The 22,461-nt window shown below is 35.5% G+C and overlaps 1 protein-coding gene across 1 annotated transcript in view; it reads left to right on the top strand.

Moving 5' to 3' along the window:
* The window catches only part of LOC105475417 (semaphorin 3A), a 539,208-nt gene that overhangs the window by 226,970 nt on the left and 289,777 nt on the right, over positions 1–22,461 (top strand). The gene's annotated exons all lie outside the window — the stretch shown is intronic.

The raw sequence follows: 22,461 nt of genomic DNA, 5'->3' as shown, positions 1-22,461 counted from the left end.
TCTATATCTATTCTAAGCAATATGCACGTTTTTAAAAGAAGATAGATATACTCTCAAAAGTATAATGTAAGAAATCATCATTGATGCTATTGGGATGATAAAATGTACCATTGTAAATAATTGCATTTACATTTCAACTCATGATTATTATTTATTTCTTAAGGTGGAAAAAAGCTGAGCTGGAAAAATGGAAAATTCCCTAAAGATTTGCTTGGAGATGGCTAGGGACCAAATACTACCGTTTTCCAGATGCTCAGAGATAATGGCGTAACCTGACCTGCCTATACTAAGGTTAACTTAGTGGAAGTGTGGGAAAATATCTCTTTGCACTGGGCTTTGTAATCTAGTCTCATTTACAATCAATAAAAGCTTGAAGAATAAAATAGAGCCAATAGAATTGGTGAAATAAAATAGTATTTAAGAAGGTCCTAGATGCTATTACCAATATAATCTTATTTTGTTGCCTAGTTCCTCAGAACTAGGTTCCTTTGGCCATAATCATTTAATATATTTGAATAGAAAACCAAATGTTTTTTTCTTTTTCTATCACTTCATTGCTGTTAATACTCAGTTAAATCTTGTATTAATTATTGATCAGAATGTATATGAATAGTCCATTATGTAACAATAAACAATTAAATAATTATTCGGTTAATAACCTATTAGAGAGGCAAGCATCTGAAAGCTTTATGTTCTTGATTATCACTGAAACAGATTCCAAAGTCTACAAAATCAGCAGCAGGTGCACATGAAATTACCCCAGTTCCCAATATATCTTGCTCTTTTTTCACAGATTCTAAATTTTCTTTGTTTTTCAATCTTTTCTTGCAACTAATTGTAATGACCCTATTGACATAATCTATGATATTAGTTTTATAAAGCTCATATTTTATTTTAGTTATTTCATCCATTCATTACATCAAGTATCCTAGCTGTGCCAGGCAAGGTGCTAGACACTCTGAGTATATCTATCAGCAGGACATACATAGTATCTGCTGTAAGGAGCTTATACGCACGGTGAGAAAAACAGACGGTGGCAAGTAAACAGACTCAGTGTTTGCATTTAGTAATTGAGAGAAATCCCATGAAGTATAAAGTATTATTTTATATCAAAGACAAAAGTTGAACTAAGAGAAGCTTTTTATTACAATTGTTATGTTTACATTACTGATAGTGTGCTTTCTGGAATTTCCGAGGAAGACTTTTCTGACTAGATTTCAGTGGGGCGTGAACTTTGAAAAGTGCTGACAGATTTGTGCCCACTCCATTGCCTCATCTTGCATCTTTGGTTGCTAAGGTTAAAAAGGGAGTCATGGTTGCAACATAAAAGAGAGTTGGTGGCTTATGTAAGATTGCTTAGGATTGTGTTATTAGTATTCTCCTCAAGTATCAGAATTACCTAGACACTTGATACAACAGGTTTATAACAGTTGTCAGAAAGCAGATAACATGGTTCTATATGGCTGATATTTTCATTTTCTCTTTATTTACATTTGTGTTTCTATTAAAGATTTAGTGATTGTGGTTGTCCAGATATTAGAATAATGACCTGAGGGAGGTTATTCTGAAGTTGAAAACTACAGAGCCACTTTCATTTTGTTGGTCCATTATCTTAGTCTCTTTAAATGTGTGTACTTGTGTCTTTAAAATTAGCACACTTCAAGTTGGGTGTAGTGGAACACACCTGTAGTCCTAGCTACATGGGAAGCTGAGGTGGGGGGATTATGTGAGCCCAGAAGCTTGAACCTGCAGTGAGCAATCATAGCGATCGGGCTCCCAGCCGCCACCCATCTTCACTCTGGCCTGGGTGACAGAGTGAGACTTTGTCTCAAAAATATATGAACATTAAAATGAGTATGCATCAGAGGAGGTAGCTAAAAATAAATAGAAAAAAGAAAGAGGAAAGGAGAAATCAGATTGTGATTAGAAAGATGATATTGTCCACAATATATAGTCCTTATATATTTCTTACAAAATTTAATTATTCTTAAATTTGTCCCATAATAGCAAATTGATTCCAGATATAAATCAATAATAGAAACAGCAAAACTGAGTATTATTAATCTGAAAAAATGTCAACCCATTCAATAGGTGAACCAGGTAGAATCAGGGATTAAAAGGAGTAATCTGCCTGAAAGTTCCATTTTATAGAAATTGCCCTACTGTTAGAACTTGCAAAGCACAATTGCTACCTATAAATTGTGCTTCTATTTTTAGAAATGTTGTTAGATTATTTTAAAATTTAATACTTGCAAGTACTTTTATTCTTATAACCAATAACACTCATTCCTAATGTATTCCTGAGATTAACCAAACAAGAAAGCTAAGCAAATAAAAGATGCATATATGTATATATATATTCAAATATATGAATAGAATATATATTCATATATATGAATAGAATATAAATTCATATGTATCATATATATGAATAGAATATATATACACATATATATGAATATATATATTCATATATATACGAATAGAAAGAAAAAGATATTATTGCCAAAGGCTGATAAACAACAAAACTAACAAGCAGTCAGAAGTACTTGCTGAGAGCAACTAAAGAGATGGATTTATTTATTAATCTTTCATCTTCAACTGTATTCACTCCCTTCACTTGTATTCTCTTGCACAGTAGGTAAAGTTCTGAGATACCGTGTGTTTCACAGATATTTTGCAAAACATACAGATATTTGTACTTGACACACAGATGTTTCAGTTTTTATTTTCCATTATTCCAAGCACAAATTTCTCTACCTTATTCCCAGAATTAAGCCCACCCAGGCTGAAAAATAAAGCAAAACGTAGTGCCACTCCAGCTCTCATGGCCAACCAGATTAGCAGGTAAATCATTTGAGAAAATTCCCAAGCTTAATCCTTTGAAAAGTGATCTTACCTCAGGGGATGCCAAATCATATTCTCCATTTGAATATCCCTGCTTTAAACCACACTTGCTCAACAAGTTTTGTAGAGGAGAAAAGCATTTTTTGTTTTGAGAAAATGTGACTTCCTTATAAAGAAATTGCTTTCTTTATTTTCATCTTCAGAAGTTAAATTAAGCTTCTTTTAAAAAATTACTTTTTGTTCTAAAATGACTACTGTAATGTGTTTATATATTTCATGAAAGTTGGTTAAAAAAAGCATACATATGCCAAAAACACTAAATTAAATATTTTACCTAAAAGTAATTTATGTTGCAGAGGTAAATGTTAATGGAATATGAAGCAACAAACATTATTTAGAAAATGAAGCTCTAAATGGAGAGTTGCTTTTGCAAACCTAAATAATAATAAAAATACACTATAATTATACAGTAATGTTTATTTCCTTAACATTAGACTAACATAGATCATGTTGCAGAAGCAAGATGTTTGACTTGTGAGATAGGTGACCCCAATTTTCATCTGTGCTCTGCCATCAATTAGCTGTTTTATCTTATACAATTCCCCTACCCTTTCTTGATTTAAATTTAATTATCCTTAAAATTGGAGAGTTTGACTGCATTATCTCCTAGGTCCCTATAAGCTCTAAAATTTCTGTGATGCTAGAAGGCTAACCTCACATAATTCCCATCTCCATCAGTTCACATGGCCCAGTTTTTGTCAGGGTTCATAAAGATTACTGACATGTGTAGTATGTCCAAGAATAAAGTACTTCAAAGCCATGTTTCACATTTTTATAGGTTTTGTTAAAATACATTTAAAGTTTATTCATCAAATAATTAGCATTTTAACTCCAATAAATTAAACCAAATAAGATAAACTACGGAAGGAGCAGAGTGTTCCAGTTGTATGGGATGATGAAAATTACAATACAGTATACATACGAGATATAAACAGAAAAAAAAAACTACTCATAACAAATTCAGGCTATTTATTGATCCAGAGTGATGGGAGAAAGGAGAAATTATTTCTGAGAGAAAGAATGATAAAAAGAAGAAAGAATGAAGAAAGGAAAGAAGCAAGGAGTAGTAAGAGTAATGAAAGCCTTCTTCTAGTTGTACAGGAAAGTCCATTTTGCTAGCAGGAGGAGGAGTCACTGTGAAATTGCTCATTGATTAGGCCCATGTATGAGAAGCAAATTAAAACCATTCATTTTCCTTGTGCTGGAGTTGCAATTCTCAAGAGAGGTGTGGATACACTGATGGATCGTGATTAGTTGGGAGGTGAATTTCAAGTAATTTGATATTTGTTAAAGGAGCAAAGTTTGCAAATGATTTTCTTTAAAGTAAATCAGAACACATTTAGGTTAAGCCTGTAATAATAACCTCCTTGCTTCCATTCTGACATTCTATCTAGAGAGGAAAGGAAGGGTGGTGTAACAGAGGACTGTAAATTGTCCGTAACCCTGAGTGTGAGTCCCTCTCTTGCTGAGAACGTCAAGGAAATACTATGGATTGAAGTTACACAAAGCCAACCCAATTTATCTTAAAGAAAAAGGGAAAATACTAGGAAGGACAGGAGTAGGCTTTGCTTCAGGCTCTACTGAAGTAGGCACTCAGATATTTCACAGAGCCTTACCCTCTCATTTTCACCCAGTCCCAAGTGAACTTTACTCTTCTGTACTGCAGACCATGTGTTTTACCACGCTGGAGGTGAGAAGGAAAATGTCACAACTAGCCTCATCCTACCTTGAAACTCCAAAGGGAAAAGCAGGAAAGGCAGAGTTCTCTCTCTCAGAGCACCTGCACACACACACACACACACACACGCACGTGTCTCTCAGGAAAAATCTCTGCTTTGCTCGGTTTGGTGCCCCTTCTGTCTTACAGGAAAATCACCATGACCATATGGAAAAGGTACCATATCCATTGTTTAATGAAGTGCAGCCCCCACCAGAAGTAAATTGGGTGCTATGTCTACTTAATCCAATTAGTCGCTTCAACAGTATTTAGAGAATAGCAATAAAGTATTATAGTTACACAGCTATCAGTTCCATTTTCATAGCTGCCCTAATGTAATTCAAATAAACTTTGTATGTTTATTTCTATAAGAAAATCAGACACATTACAAACAAAAGTAGAAATTAACACACCAAGCTGGCTGTTAATCATAAGAAATACAAGCAAGCATTTATAAATATTTAGAAAAGAATAAAGTTTTGCTGCCTTAAAATTACAACTTGAACTTCATAGCTACATATAAAATATAATGTTGATTTAATTTGGTTGAGTAGTCTATGTATATGTGTTTGCATATGTGTGTGTTAAAGAACAGTTGGTGATTTTATTAAATATTTTAGACATGTAAATGACCATGAAATCACTTTTATTTTAGCTGTCTTTCAGTCTGCTTTTTGCAGACACAGCCACAAAATCATCTTGTTAATTGTGACACACGTCATCATTTTTATGAAAACTCGCAAAAAAAACTGTATACATTTTCAAGTATAGGCCTACGTGTGCACAGATATTTATAGAAAAAAATAAATTTTTAAACAACCATGAAATACTGTTTACAAATCATATTTATACTTTGTTGGGTATGGTAAGGGACATAGTTTAACACTATTTACTAACAAATTTACTCATTGTCAAGCAAAAGTAATAGGTTCTGGGAATTTTTAACATGTTTTAACAATTCCTACATTGAGAAGTTGTTAATTGTGCTCGTGTGTACATGCATGTGTAAGAAAGATGGATAAGGGTGGCTGGGCACAGTGGCTCACGCCTATAATCCCAGCACTTTGGGAGGCCGAGGCAGGTGGATCACAAGGTCAGGAGATCGAGACCATCCTCACTAACATGGTGAAACCCTGTCTATACTAAAAATACAAAAAAATTAGCCAGGCCTTGTGGTGGGTGCCTATGGTCCCAGCTACTTGGGAGGCTAAGGCAGGAGAATGACCTGAACTCAGGTGGTGGAGCTTGCAGTGAGCCGAGATCGCACCACAGCACTCCAGGCTGGGTGGCAGAGCGAGACTCTGTCTCCAAAAACAAAACAAAACAAAACAAAACAAAAGACCAAGAAAGATGGATAAGGGTAAGAGAGTCATGAAAACATATTATTTTGGTAGTTCAGATTGAGTATTCCTTATCTGAAATGCTTGAGACCAGAAGTGTTTTGGATTTTAGACTTTTTAAAATTTTGGAATATTTTTATTCTACTGGTTTAGCATCCCAAATCAAAAAATATGAAATGCTCCAATAAACATTTCCTTTGAGTTCATTTTGTCACTTAAGTTTTGAAATTTGGAGAATTTTGGATTTAGAATTTTTGGATTTGGGATGTTCAACCTGTGTACTCAGTAGTGTGTATGTATTTCAAAGGATGGCATCATATATGTACCCTTGCTAAAATAAGTGAAATTGAATTTATATATTTTAATGCAATGTATTAAAAATAAAGCTAGAGAATGTAAAACAATTTCCATAAATTTGACTATATTTCACTTATAATCTGTATCATGTCTATAATAATGATAAATAATCTGTAACTGTAATTTGATAGACACACCAATGATTAGGTAATGCTTATATTATACTTAAGGTTGTAAATATTCTCAATAAGCTCTTGTGTGTAATATTCATAACATTCTCGAAACATACTAGCAAGTCCTGTGGTGTCCAAACTTCAGCTAATTCATCATTTCTATTTTCTCACTCACCAGCTAAAGCAATTTCCTTCCATTTATGTGCCAGTTGGCACCTTACGTTTCTTTTCAATTATGTTTTTAATTTTTTCGAGTTATATCTGGCCTTCCATTTCATGGCAGTTTTAAGTAGTACACCTTTCTCTCTGGATGACTCATGAGTCTTTTTTTTTTTTTTTTTTTTTTTTTTTTTTTTTTTTTTTACATTTTTGTTAACTCAAAATCTAACTTCTCCAAATTTGCTCAAATCAAAGAATAATGATTTTATATTGGACACTTACAGACCCACAAAAAAGCCTCTCAATTTGCAGTCACTCTTTTATAGCCATTCTCACCCATACTCTGTATTTCTTTTTTTTTTTTTTTTTTAATTATACTTTAAGTTCTAGGGTACATGTGCATAACGTGCAGGTTTGTTACATTTGTATACTTGTGCCATGTTGGTGTGCTGTACCCATCAACTCGTCAGCACCCATCAACTCCTCATTTACATCAGGTATAACTCCCAATGCAATCCCTCCTCCCTCCCCCCCATACTCCGTATTTCTAAAATGGCCTCTTGTTTATTCTGCTACTGTGATACAACTAGAAAAATTTTTCTTTTTCTTTTTTTTTTTTTTTGGAGACGGAATCTTGCTCTGTCACCTAGGCTAAAGTGCAGTGGCGTAATCTTGGCTCACTGAAACCTCCGCCTCCTGAGTTCCAGCAATTCTCCTGCCTCAGCCTCCTGAGTAGCTGGGATTACAGGAGTGCACAACTATGCTCGGCTAATTTTTTTGTATTTTTAGTAGAGACAGGGTTTTGCCATGTTGGCCAGGCTGGTCTCGAACTCCTGACCTCAGGTAATCCACACACCTTGGCCTCCCAAAGTGCTGGGATTACAGAAGTGAGCTACCATGCCCAGCTAGAAAAATGTTTCTAAAATATTTCTCTGACCCATCCAAATAGTCCGTAGAATCTTATTTATTACTAAATTATATTCAAATTCTTTAACATTTAAGAAGTCATCCATGCCATAATCCTAAAAATTTTCTAGCATTGTTTCTCAGTAATTATTAAAGTAGCCAATATATCAGTTACATTTTCTGTGCTTTCACCCACAGTTTGGCTTCACCTAAATACGACTTTTTGCTCACAAAAGGCAAAGTATTCAGAATTATAGGGGACAGTGGGAGAGGTGGCAGGGATGAGACCTGTTACTAGCTTAGTCTACTAGGCTGGGCCTAGGAGTATAGACAGAACTACTAAGAAAGGAGATTTTCAAATTTTCAGGCAGGCATGGTAGACAAATAGGAATGAAATATTTAGTTCCAGTTCGTTCAAAATATCAGTTAATGGGGTATTATAGCCTCTCAAATATATATATGTCTTAAATATATATGTATGATACATATAAATATATATTATATATAAGATATAAAAATATATATTATATATACTATATATAATACATATTATATATTATATAACACTTAGTATACATAAGATATATTATATTTATATTATATAATATATTTAAAAATATATATCATATATATTATATTTAAAGAAAGCAGAACGCAGTTACAGTGGATTCAGGTTAAATACTACTTCAAGATCAGGCATCCAACAGCATTTAAGGAGTGGTTCCAGGGGTTGCTGTGCTCCATTCTGGAATCGGGTGCAGATTCCAGAATGTATATAAGTACTCTTTATATTCTGTACTCTTTATATTCATGGGAAAAAAAAAGACAAAAGCTAAATCAAAGTAATAGCTTAGAAATTCACAGGATTTGAAATGAAATGAATATGATTACGTGTAATAATATACTCAACTTTGCTGTTTATTAGTCCTCGTTCCTGGGGAGTTCCTTAACTTCCTAAGCGCCATATAACATTTTGAAAATTCCAAACAAAACTCAAGTAGAAGCCTTCATCTTCGAAGTGGGGTATCCTGGGTTGGGAAGTGGGTGCTATTCGTAGTGCTATTGGTAGAACCTTAGTGTACTAGGGAAATGGATAAGCAAACTGATGACTGAGAGAGAAACTCAAAGTGGAGACCACACAAGAAACCTGGCTCAGAAAATAGGGACACAAGCTTAGACAATTTGAAATCTTATTAGAATCTGGGAACAAACTAGTCAACATGAGATGCTATGACCCAGGATTACTTACAGGAGACAGTGACTTGGTACCTAAATTTTCACTGCAGAACAAAGAAAAGATAGAAGACTGAGTCTGCCCTGGCTCAAGTCAGCTCTAAGCAGTGTAATAAAGACCTTCCAAACCCTCCCCCTACCAACCCAAATTACAAACTGGATTTTGTTTTTCTAGGCATGAATGTGGCTCATTCTCATGATGAATAATGCTCCAGGGCATTGAGTTCAGTTTGGTTATGATGAGCATTTCAGATCTGCATACATGAATGCATTTCATCTGAACCACATGGATCCACAATTGGGTTAGAAAGCTAATGAAAATACGTTATCTTAATGTATCTGGTATCCCTGAATTTATTGCTGTTACAGCAGCCAGAAAAAACCGCAGGAGTAATTTTTGTTACAGACTCTTGGCTATTCTGCTGCCATCCTTAGCCAGAAGCCCAGTGCATAAATATTCAGGAAAATTAAAAAGAACAAGAAAAAGAATTATCCACACTGTTGTTATAGGCTCCCCAAGTAGTTTGCTTTAGGTTACTATTTATTTAGGTCAAATGTTTACATTCTTTCCTAACACATTTTAGAATCATCAGGTTAAATTTTCTAAAGTATTCCCTCTATGCAAATAGCTGAGAAAGATTTCTAAACTTGTATTAGAAGGAAGACAGACTTATAAACATTTAAAATATTCATTATTTGATTAAAATAAAGAAGACTGGATGTAAAAAAAAATACAAATATATATACTATCATAAACAGTAGTGGAGGGTCAATTATTAATGTCTGTTTGTGGTTGTAGCAGTGATAATGCTGACTGTTTCATAATTTATTTACAATTTACATTTAAAAATAAGTTAGTATATGTTATATTTTACATATAACAGTTTGAAATATGCCAGAATAGATTGTGTTGCCACTATTCAAATCTCCGTTGTAACTCTATAAAGAAAAGTTTTATTAATTGTTAGTATAATTTAGGTTGGAATGCATTATTTCCTTTTAAGACCAAGAGTCATGGCTATGATTATATGATTATCATGTATACCTAACAAGTACTCCATCTTTACTAAGCACTGTAACGATATAGAACAGATCTTCATTCAAATACTCCAAAAACTGATACAGGAAATAATGAGCATGGAACATCATTTTCAGAGATAACTTTTAAATGCAATAGGCGGAGGTGTCAGTGAGAAGAAAGAGAGAGGGAATAATAATAGCAAACACTTACATGGCATTGACCATGTACCAGACATGTTGCTAATGATTTATGTGTATAAACGGATTTAATCTTTACAACAACTCTGTGCATTAGATACTTTTATTAAACCCATTCCATAGACACGGAGGTATATACAGTATAAAATATCTCAATGGGGAAACTAAAAGTAATACAAAGACAAGCTAAGAAAAAATACCATAGCTCTTGTTGCCAATATTAAAGTTACACGCTGTAAAAGACAGATATTTTTGCTCTGAGGCAATGAAGTCTGACCTTGTGTTCTGCACTACTTACACAATTTTCCAAGTGGGAGTTACTGGGACTTCCAGACCTCAAGTATTCCCACCTACACATGCCTGCTCTTTGTCCACAAGACTGAATAAGAGCACAAATTCCATCACATATCCATATAATGCAATGTATTTTGGAATTTGGGGATATATTTCAAAAATTAAGGAAGTCGGAAAATATTTTGCCCAAAAAATAATATAGAGGGAAGATTCCATAAGTAAATGAAAAAGTCACATTTGGGAACATGTATAAATGTCATAATTTATTTTTAAAATCATGCCACATTTAAGAAGACTTATAAATGTATATGTTATACCCAACATTACAGCTTCTTAAAGCCAAACCTTTCACTTCCTCCAAAAACAAACCACATGTTTTCCTCTTCCACGGGTCATCCATGAAATATCTGTTCTTTTTCTGAGCTTGACCCTGATACACTGAATAAAGCCTGGCAGAGGCTATACAAGTTCTTAGTCTACTCTTCCTGAAATATTCATCTGACATGTAAGGCTCATAGAATATGAAAAGGAAAATTTTTTAGGTATTTGCCAAACATTAGACTAGTCTCCTCAGAATTGGTTAATAAAAACTAGTTTAAGTTTAAGCACTTCTACTGATTATATTTCTAAGAAAGCATTTTTTATCACCCATGTATCTACAAGTTTACAGATATAGAAGTAGATATGAATATGGGTATAGATTTCCTTAGCTCTTCTTCTTATAAAAAGTAATTTAAGGCAAAAGTTTCCATCTTTTTAAAATGTTGAATAAGTTTCATTGAATAAATACGTTAATATGACTGAAAATACATTGACTGGTCATGGTGGCTTATACCTGTAATCCTAGCACTTTGGGAGACCGAGACGGGTGGATCACCTGAGGTCAGGAGTTCAAGATCAGCCTGACCAACATGACAAAACTCTGTCTCTAGTAAAAATACAAAACTTAGCTGGGCATGGTGGCAGGTGCCTGTAGTCACAGCTACTTGGGAGGCTGATGCAGGAGAATCTCTTGAACCTGGAGGCGGAGGTTTCAATGAGCCAAGATCATGCCATTGCACTCTATCCTGGGCAAAAAGAGTGAAACTCGGTCTCAAAAAAAAAAAATAAATAAATAAATAAAAAACCTTGAAAATAGAGGCAAGTCTAAAAAGTGTGCTGACCATCAGTTGAAGGTATACCTGCTATAGTTTCTCCATTGATATAAAGCAGTAATTTGATTTTTAAAAAGTGTCATTAAACTTAGGGATAATCTTCAATGTAAGCATACAAAGTCTTCACAAACAAGGTCACAATATGTAATCTTGCTTTTGCATATGGTTTTGCTTCAAAAGGGTCCTGCAGATCTGCTAAAAGAGGATTTCTTCTCTAAGAAGAAAGATAATAATATTCACTTTAAAGAATGACTATAAGCGTTATAAATATTAGTAGTATCACAAGATCCTTATGGTATCACTTTTCCAGCTGAAACCTCTGTGACTGGTGGCACCTTTGTCTGGGTTTTTCTTAGGCCCACTGAGCTTGTTCCACACACTTGGCATGGCAGGCTGTGCTCAGCTTGCACAGCCAGCCTGGATGCCATGCCTGCCAAGGGTGAGCCAGGCGGAGAGCAGTGAGGTGTGCATGAGTGAGCAACCATTGGATCTGGTCTCTGTGCACAGCGAAGTATGCCAGCTGGTGCAGCAAGGTGGGCAGCTCCAGGCATCAGCACAGGTGCTGGCTCTGTGCAAGCCTACAGCTGGATCAGATGCACCTCAAACAGCTTCTGCTGTGGGCACCCATGTCTGGATGAGGGGCATGTGGTGGCTTCTGGAAGCATGGAGATGCCAAAAATCACAGAGCCCCAAATAAGGTATTACAGTCCTAGCTCGGGGAGCCCATAGATCTGGGATCCCTAAAGGGCCACAGCTTTTTTTTCCTTCTCATTGCCCACAGTGTGGTCAGCAAGGGGGTTGTTTCAGTCTATTTGTGTTATAGCTCTTTCAGTTCTGCCTTTCAGTGGGTCCTGAGTTCTTGTTCAGTGTCCAGGAAGAATGAGATATGCAGACAGCTGGAGGGTGAGCCACGTAGAGAGGAGCCTTATTGAATGACAGAACAGCTCTCCACAGACTCAAAGTAGGTAGTCCTGATGGTTCTCCAGCTCTCATTAGAAAGGATACCCTCAGTGGGTAGCTCCTTTCCACAGCCAGGTCATCCCAATGAGTTGAAGAGACCCAGATTGGGTATCTCCTTCTCACAGTTGGTAGTTCCTATGTCTGTGTGAGTTGAGCTGAGTCTGGGGTTTTTATGGACTTCAAAAGAGAGGAAATGCATGTTGATTGGTCCATGGACAGTCATGGATGGGCCCAGACAAAGCCCCATAAGTTCTCGCTCTTGGCCACAGACTCCACCTGGAATGGACAGTCTGGGCCCCAAGCTTCAGGCCATCCCTGGCTTGAAGGTGGGGTTTCACCAAGGATACTCCCCTTTCTGCCCCTAAGGCTGTCTGCCTTCTGCTGCCATCAACATATCATCCATGACGCACAGGCTGTTCATGCCGAGGGTTGCCTGAAGGCCTATGCCAAGCCTCCCTCAGTCCCCCCTTGGCCTCCTTCCCATGCTCACTGGTGCCTAAAGTCCAGAGGGAGCCAAGGCAGCAGGGGCCAGCATGTCAGAGCCACCCCTGAGAGCACTCATATCTGACTGGGTTGTGACAGCACCTGGGGTTGGCTACAACTCTGGTCCAAAATTGGAGTGGGTGCCGGGAGTGGGGAGAGGCCAGATGGTGGGAGCAGGCACTTTCAGGCCTTCAGGGACAAAGGGCTTCCTGGTCCCTGGAGAGTACAGGGATGCTGCGGTCTGGAGCTGTGTCTGGGCAGCTGTGGCTGAGCTTGGGAGTGTGGGCTCCTGCACCACAAACTTGGTGGTGAGTGACCCTGTAGCCTGTTCCTGGCTCCCCCTGCTATCAGTAGTATACCTATTATGGTACATAGTACACATTATTTATTTGATGTAAAGTGACCTAGTATTATGGAGAGAGTAACGTTTTACTTATTTTGTTCTATGAATCTCTTAAAAGTATACCACACTTAAATGATTCAGTTATTTTCATATTTTATTAATTCTCTCATTTATTCATTTACTTGTTCACTCAGGAAGTATTTATTTACTACCAACTAAATGCTAAGCATCATTCTGTTTGTTGTAGATGCAGCAAAGTATATAAGAAAATGTCTTTGAAAATAACTGTAGGCACATGACACAAAGCATCAAATTTTTGCTGTGTATTGGCATCTACAGTGAGCTGTGCTCTAGACCACTCCCCTTCTCCAGAGAACAGCCAGGGGCTTGCCTTCACCTTATGCCGTTTTATGTCAACTACTCTACTTGCTTGCTCTTTTTTCTTCTTTCTTTTCTTTCTTTTTTTTTTTTTTGTTTTTTGTTTGTTTGTTTTAACTGCAGTAATCATTTAGATCTTCACTTGTAGCTTGCTTTAATTTTTCTCCTGCCCAAGGTTTTCATTAATGACATCTGTATCTCCTTCTAGGCAACATTTAATCTTAGCAAGGGAAGATTCCCTTTTTTTTTCAGTACCGTAAATATTCCTTTATTTTCTTCTTTAAAAAGTACCTAGGATTTATTGCAGGAAAATTAAATAATAATTATTTATTTTCATGTTTTCCTTTTTTTCTCAGTTGTATATTCAAGTAACTCTTTCTCCAAACCCCTTCCTCATTTCACCCCCAATTCTCCCCACCTCATGGACAAATATATATATCTCTTACATACTTTTGAACTGAGAAGTTAATCTTGCATAGCTGTAGGGAACCAATTTCTGTTTTCAGAATGAAGTGGGTGGAGATATGAAAGAGGAAAAAAACATACTTGTCTCTTTGGTCATACTTTATCCTGGAGGTGGCATACTATTCAGACCAAGTATAGAAGAAACAAAACTCTCTTCATAAATTGTGTGTTGCATAGAACTAATAGAAAAATAGTATAACATACAACCTGTCATCTGTAGTGTAAACTAAGTGAAAAGTTGCTGGAAATTATTACTGAGTAGTTTAAGATACTTGTGGATTTTTTAATGCTCAAATGCTTTATTTTATTCTTTGAAAAACTAAATAATATGAAAGTATGTAAAATACAGGTATCTCAACATTGAGATTGTTGAAACATACTGTTCTCTAAACTAAAAGACTATCATAAGATATCCTATTTCTTTGCTGGAGCTTAAGTTTGTTGGTCATAGAAACCAGTTTTGTGAAACACGGGAAATATAGCAGATGGCAAGGCCACAGCTCAGAAAAGAAAAAAGAAAAAAAAAATCATCCCTTCTGGTTTAGATAATCCCTAGAGTGTTGGCTTTGGAATAAAACAAGTTTCCTACAGCAATACCTTAAAAAGAAAAATGAGGTTTTATGGTTGGAATTTATGACTAGAAGTGAGGAATCTTGGGCTATAATTTTGGTTGCACCATTTACTCATTGTCTCATGGAGCAGTAAAGCAGCACTGGTTAATAAATAAAAATTGACTGACTGTTTCTAGGATTCTGTGAAAAGTACACTGAGCAAATATTCATTGTGACCAGAAGTATTTAAAATATTATTCAACTCTCAGATAGCAAAAAATGAAACATAGGGGATATTTTTGCTAGTCTGAAAATGTGTAAAATACTGCAGAAACCAAAGTGGCTGTCCCTATTATTTTTCACAAGGTTGAGAGCATAATATTGAATTGGGTAGAATTATCTTCTCAAAATATAGCATATAAATCTTTCTTTGGATTATTATGTCACATTTTCTCTTTCCCTTGAATGGTTACGTGGTGGGAAAGAATTCCCCAAGAGTTCAGTAGAAACTTTACAATACTAAACATCCATCCGTGAATACCTATTATACATAGGAAGTGAGGTCAAGGTAATAACAGTTACAAACTAAGCAATAGCAGCATCTGACCTTTGGAAATACCAGCTTATATTAGGATTGCTTGAAAGCCACAGATCTCTTCTACCAATTGACCCCCAAGAAGAAACACCCTAAGTCAATGAAATACTGGATGTGAATCCACATGATGAAGAAAGGGGAACCAGTGATATGCTGACCCTGTGTGAGGTAGTGTTGCTAGAAGAAAGGGGAGAACCAGTCTTTGAACACGAAGACAATGACCTGTATCTCAGAGCTTGAAATGAGACATTGTTCTGTCTTATATCAGATATGTCACACAAGTATTTGCAATAACATTTGAGTTGTCACAGAAAAAGTAAGAAACACAAGAAATGAAATACCATTCTGTTTATATGTCTAATATAGAAATAAAATGTTAATCATATTATATTATTTTGCTCCACATGTTTTGTCTCACTAGTTTGTTTGTGTCATGATATTCATTCTATATAAACCATTTTCTTTACATTTTATGAATAAAAACACATACACTTTTTGTCACAATTAAGCACTAGAAAAAAAGTAGTGTCTTTATGAAGTTTCATTCTGGGTCTTTATTGCTTTTCAGTTTTATTTAAGGAGAGCCAATACACACACAGTTGATGAATCAGATTAGAGAAAATCACAGCAGGCACTGTTTAATTTCTACTGGGAGGCCCTGGCCATCCTCTGCGGGGATTAATGTTTCAGAGCAGGTACACATTCTTGTCCTAAAACAAATGACTTCAGTGTTATAGCTAGTACCCACATGTTTATGCATCTTAATACTTTAAATGTTACCTGATTACAGTGTATGGGATTCTAAATATATACCAAAGAAAATTAAAGGGAATAGATGCCTTTATTTAATAATGTATTATGGTCCCAGTTTCCTAATCTCCTGGAAAAAAAATGTAAGTTTTAAAACAGGTAGCATGGTAAACCAGCTTTACAGTAGATTTGAACTGCAGATGGGTTATTTTTTACAAGTTCAAAGAACTCCAGTGAAGACTAAAATAATAAAAAAAAAAAAAATTAAAGTGCCCAGCCTGTTTTTGATGAGAGTTTGACATTTATTACTTCCTTTGGCTTTTCTTTTCTTTAAAAAAAATCTTGTGTGATTTAGGAGGACCAAACCTTTAGCTGCTATAGAGTCAGAAATTAAGTTAGTCAGAAAATAATATTCCCTTGTTACCATTTGATTCATGGAAAATTGTGGAGACACTCTCTTTCTCCAAATGATTTTTGACAGTTCTCTAAATCCCCTTTTCAACCATCGACGCTGTCTATGTCTGGAATACCTATGCCGTAAGAAAACTCAAAAGAGAAAAAAAAAGAAGAGCAACAATATAATATATTAGCCTTTTAGATTCTGGTTTCTCCAGCATCCATTATTGCTTCACCAGTGAAGAGAAAATTCATCAGATAGTCAAACTGCAAGAAGTAATGCTTGGTGATCACAATCAAGTTTCCACTCAGAGAGAAAAGTCATTATTGGGTTTAGAATGCTTTGCATTTATGTCTTATAAACAAGTTTAAAAATAACACCAAAAAAAGGATGTTAACCATATGTCATCTCACAGTTTGTAACTAAAGGGGATAAAGTTACCAAAGTTTCTTCAAGCCCTTTGAACTTGAAAGTCAGTATGCATTTTCCATCCCGTTGTACATTATGATAAACAGTAACCCCTTCATTGCTACCCTGGAGTGTGTTGTAAGCTCCCTTTGTTCAGCAAACTCAGTATATCACATCATTTTTATTACAGTGGTTTACTAGACTACTTTCAGACAGATGCTAAAATTCACTAGGCTTTTGTTTTCCTTATTTGCCTTTTTTTAAAACAATATTTTTAGATAAAATAGTGATTTAAATAATGGCTTTAAAAATGTCCAAAGGATCTCTAAGTCTCAGAGCAGTTGTAATACACTTCAATAGGGCTTTAAGAATATATTTACCTTGTTCAAAGATAAATGAGTTAAGAGACAAATCATTATTTTTAAATAATGATGTAACTGTAAGTATCACAGGGTATATAGTGCATCTGTATGTACTACATTTACCTCACAAATTCACATATCACTTATATGTTAAAGCAACACTCTTTCACCTACTGTAGCATGTCATTTCTTGTGGAAGATAGTCATATTCATATTTTTCTCTGCATTTGGTATGTATTTAAGCAGGTATGGGACTGTAAATGCACACAATCAAACATGCAGAGTGCTATTGACTTCAGTGCTATTGACACCTTTACATCATCTCTGTCACGTCCGTCAATCACATCATTTTCAAAAAACTCCAGATGCTAATTATATATTACATTTTATTCTTTTGCTTGGGGAAAGGATTATAAACCTCTAGATATTCAATAAATCTGAATTAAAAAGTGATAGAAGCAGGATTGTTTTATCTGCCATCATAATAAAGAGGACATTAAAATTTTAAAAGTCTTGCCTATTTTATCAGTTGGCAATTGTTTAAAGGATCAGAAAAAAAATCAATGCTGAGTGTTTCTGTTTTTATTTTTGGAGGTGATTTGGTATGCCTACTAATCTATGTGCCATTTTTCTCTTTACCAATCAGCTTTCATAATGAGGCTGATAATGAATGTGACCTTAGCATAAAACCATTAAGACTTTTGCAATCAATGAAATTATGACAAGAACACAGGAGAGATCTGTCCTTGAAGTTTTCTAGTTTAGACCAAAGAAAAGGGAGAATGTAGACTCCAGAAACACTCACCGAAGACTATCTATTTGAGTAATTCTTCAGGTATCAGATTTCATCAGAGTTGCTGTGGGGTAACAGATGTGTTCCTGTCAGTTTCCAGTTGGAATTCTACAATCTTTGTGAAAGGGGTCAAGGTTTGGTTTGAAAGGAGTCTGGCTATGAAAGAGTGTTGCCTTTGAGGGAGATAGTCTGGATGGAAATCCTGGGTGAAGACAATCTCAATTATTTATGTTTCAGTTTAGAGAGAGATAAAATGGAAGCAGGAGAATAGCAAATTTGCAAAATGGCTGTGAAGATAACCAAGATAATATATACGCAGCTATTAAAAGAATACCTGTATTGTGATCCATGCTCAATAAAAATTTAACTAATATTTCTATTTGCTATGGTGTTTTTGATAAATTCACCTTTGAATGAAGTTCTGCTCATGGACAAGTACTCATACATATAGCCAGGTACGAAATGTCCTCAAGTGCTTCACTCCATGATGACAATCCACTTTCTACTTCCAAAGCTTTGGAGCCTCATCCTACTTCTGTCTGCTTTTCACTTGAACTTTTTCCCCAGCAGTCAAAAACTAGAACTTGAAAAGACTCACATTCTTCTTAAATGAAGTACACGCCAAATTTTATTTCATTAAAATTTGAGGAAGTAAATTGCAAATAATACTCATTAACTTCATATAAATGTCTTTTGGTTCATATGTGTAGGCCATCAAATAGGTCAAGCAGTTTATAAAAGCAGACAAAAATAGACAAAACCAATCCATGATGACAAAAGTCAGAGTATGGATAAAGATTAGGTTTACAAAGCAAGGGTTGTAGGTAATTCCATGTCTTGACTGGGTGGTGATTACATGGAAAGTCCACTTTGTAAACGTGTCAATTGGCAGTTAAAATATGTGTACTTTATAATCATCATACTGTAGTAAAACTGCTTACATTTTTGAAGAAGAGATATCAAGAACTAAGGATTTTCATGAAATGTACAATATTTAGAATTCTCATTGGCATATTATGGGTCACTATCCTCTGATTTTAATTCTCAGGGAATTTTCTAAGCCACTGAAGATCAACTCGGGTACAAACACATATACTTTTAGGCCATAGCACTCAGCTCTATCTATCTCTTCATTCTACTTCCTAGTGAGTTTCGCTCACATTCAAATCATTTCCTGTAATTTGCTGAAAACTTTAGCATACCAACTCAAGTTTTTGTTTTGTTTTGTTTTCCCCATGCAAAACCTATAGCTATCTTAAGGAAATTTAATGTCTTTATTTTTGCTCAGATGACAACCTGCCCTTTCAGTTCCTTGACCTCATCTCCACTTGATTCAACCTCAGTAAAAAAAATCCCAATAGTCACATCTGGCCCTTGTTGTCATCATGAGAAGTTTAGAATAAAAGACTGAGATAACTAAATCTCTCACGGCCTCCTTCTTTCCAGTTCTCTCTTTCAGATGTTTCAGGAGAGCAGTTCAAGATTTTGTCTCATTCACACATTTGATGGCTTGATCTCTCTATTTTCTCAATTGTTGTCATTTTTGTCATTTCCTTTCTATCCTCCTTGTTATTCACTATCATGTTAATATTTTATTTATCTGAGTTCATCAAACCTTTGCATCTTTCTGCTAAACCCCAATTTGGGATCGTTTGTACTAGTCTAGCATCTCCATGCTTCCACTAGAACTACTGAAGAAAATCACAGATCAATGCAAGTTGGTAATGGTACACATTCACGATGACCAGCAGCAGCCAGGTCCTAATCCTGCCCAGAGATTCTTAGTTGTGTCAACTCCCTCTCTGCAATTCTCCACAGAAGTCATTTCAAGGTATCTTTATCTTTTTCTCTTAAAGCATTTGCTCTCCTCTATCCCTCCCTCCTTCCAAGATACAATTCAACTGCTTACTGCAATGGAGAAAATATTAACCATCAGATGAGAGAGAACCACCCCAATTTTGCACCACCTGTATTAAATATAAAGCATGCATATTATATGCATATATATGGAATACATACATTATACATCCATATCTAACATAATGGATACTGTATATATATAAATATATAACATAAATATATATCCATATCTTGCACACATTTTATCTCTACAAAACTGACCTCATTAAAGTTGCAGATAGCAAGTAACTGGGTCACTTAATCTAATAGACACATTGTGACCCTTAGCACACATTTTGGGGTTTTTCTTTTTTTTTTTTTTTTTGGACTCTCCACCAGGCTAGAGAATCTGTATAATCTGAGGCTAGTTCTGTCTTGCTACTCATATACTTCCAAACCCTTCAATGAAGATGCCCAAGAAATACTTACTGTGTGATTTAATTAATGTTATAACACGCCATGTAGCTCTTAACCAGGCCTTTGTAGAAAGTATGATTCTAAGTAACTTCAGGACTGGGATCCGTGGCTCATGCCTGTAATCTCAGCACTTTGGGAGGCTGAGGCAGGTGGATCACTTGAGATCAGGAGTTTGAGACCAGCCTAGCCAACATGGTGAAACCCTGTCTCTCTCTACTAAAAATACAAAAATTGGCCGGTATGGTGGCACATGCCTGTAGTCCCAGCTACTCGGGAGGCTGAGGCAGGAGAATCGCTTGAACCCGGGAGGTGGTGGTTGCAGTGAGCCGATATCTTGCCACTGCACTCCAACCTGTCTCAAAAAATAAAAATAAAATAAAAATAAAGATAAGTAACTTCAGCACAGAAATATACACCCACAAAGTCTTTAGATCCAAGTTCTCTTAGAAACTTTGTTAAAATTTACACTTAGTATTTTAAAATAAATTGATAATTTTATATATACAATTTCTGTAAATAGATAAGTGAAATATCATGTTTTATATCATCCATATATTTTTATTATTCACTATATAGCAGAAGCTCCTAATATTCATGTCATCCTGAATTACTGTATAGGTAACAATTTGTTTTCCTGGTTGATATATGGGGAAATTTGGTTTTCAATAAATGATAAATGTCTTTCAAGCATTAGGAAAGTATCTGAGGTAAGCAGTAATTTTTATGACAGTCTCATAACTGATGAAGGAGACTTCACTTTCAACAATGGTTCTGTTACATGTAGCCCATTTTGTTGTGTGTGCTATAGCAGACTCAATGCCACATCTGGAAAAATTCTTTCTTTCTGTGTTATTGTGTGGTTTGCCCTTATACGGAGGTCAGTACTCTTCTATTTGACTATGAATTGCTTTCCCATCTTTCTTCTTTCATAAGTGACTGTCAATCCTATTTCCCCATGACTGACTATTAAATTATGTGATGCTACACTTCAGCAACACCATAGAATAATGCCCACCAGGTAACAATTAAGTGGTCTAACACTGATCTTACTCCTGTTGAACGCTTACCAAAATCTCTGCAGGGAACAGTGACTTTCAGAGAAGAGGATTGCTGGGAGCATGTACTTTCTATCCAGTCTAGCAGTTACTCAGAAGAGTGCATTGTTGGATTCAGATGAGTATTCAAATTTACATCATTTTGACTTCAGGTAGAATTACTTTTTTGGAATTATAGGACATTTTGAAAGCCATATTGTTTTCGTGGTTTTAATTATAAGAATAATTCCCCCTCCAAATTCTTTAGTCTCAATAAGTATATGTTCTCTGCAATTGTTTTCTTTTTATTTTGTGAACACTGAATCACATTCTTAAGAATTAATTTTTTAAAACTCATTCTTTAATCAGTAGCTCACATAAGTAGGAAAAGAAGGTCTAGGTTCTCTTGTCCCAGGTTAATCAGAAAAGAGTTTCTAAATTTTGTAAGAATTCTACAGATTCAGTGACCCAGGAAATCCTACCAGTTACTCTCAGGATAAAACAAACTGCTTTTGCTGCTTAGGAGAAGCTCAGTATGTGGTGAGGCTGGATGAGTCACATAATAATAAGTTTCATGTAAAGAGTGCTAGGGCGGTCACTAACTGTATAGCATGGTTTCTGTGGGACACCCACTCCATGAATAGCCTTTCAAGATATAAAGGAATATAGTTTTCTTGAGTCAGCCTTCTGGCTCAAAGACAATCTCTCTGTCTTCACTTTAGCATAGATGTCCTCACTTAAAAATAAATGAGAACCTGCTGCTTATGCTGGAGTTAGTTCTTCTGACCATGTGTACCTGCTTCAAGTCCTCCTGTCCACTTGGAAGCACACTCTTGGCTAACAATCATGTAAATCAGCTCTCCTGGCTCCTACCCTGCTGAATTTCTCAATCAGAAATTCCAGCCCAGCTGCTCTCCTGATCACTTCCAAAACATAGTACCTTGGATCAACAAATGACATTTTTCATTTTAACCAATACTCCTGAAAACACAATACTGAACCAGAATGTTGATATAATTAAAGTTAGTCAGTAGCAAAGAACAAAGAAATTAATGGTGTCATTAAACCATAGATATGTTGAAATTTGACATACCTTTCTTTTGTTACATAAATGGGAAAAAATGCAATGGTTATATTTGAACCTATTTATACTTTGAAATTTTAAAGATAAGAGAAACCCTTAGTAAGAGTAAGCTCTAAGAATTTAATCACTACTGTCTCATCTCCA

Source organism: Macaca nemestrina, chromosome 4 (genome assembly GCF_043159975.1).
Source record: "Macaca nemestrina isolate mMacNem1 chromosome 4, mMacNem.hap1, whole genome shotgun sequence".
Lineage (NCBI taxonomy): Eukaryota > Metazoa > Chordata > Mammalia > Primates > Cercopithecidae > Macaca > Macaca nemestrina.
This window is presented reverse-complemented; position numbering and strand designations above follow the sequence as displayed.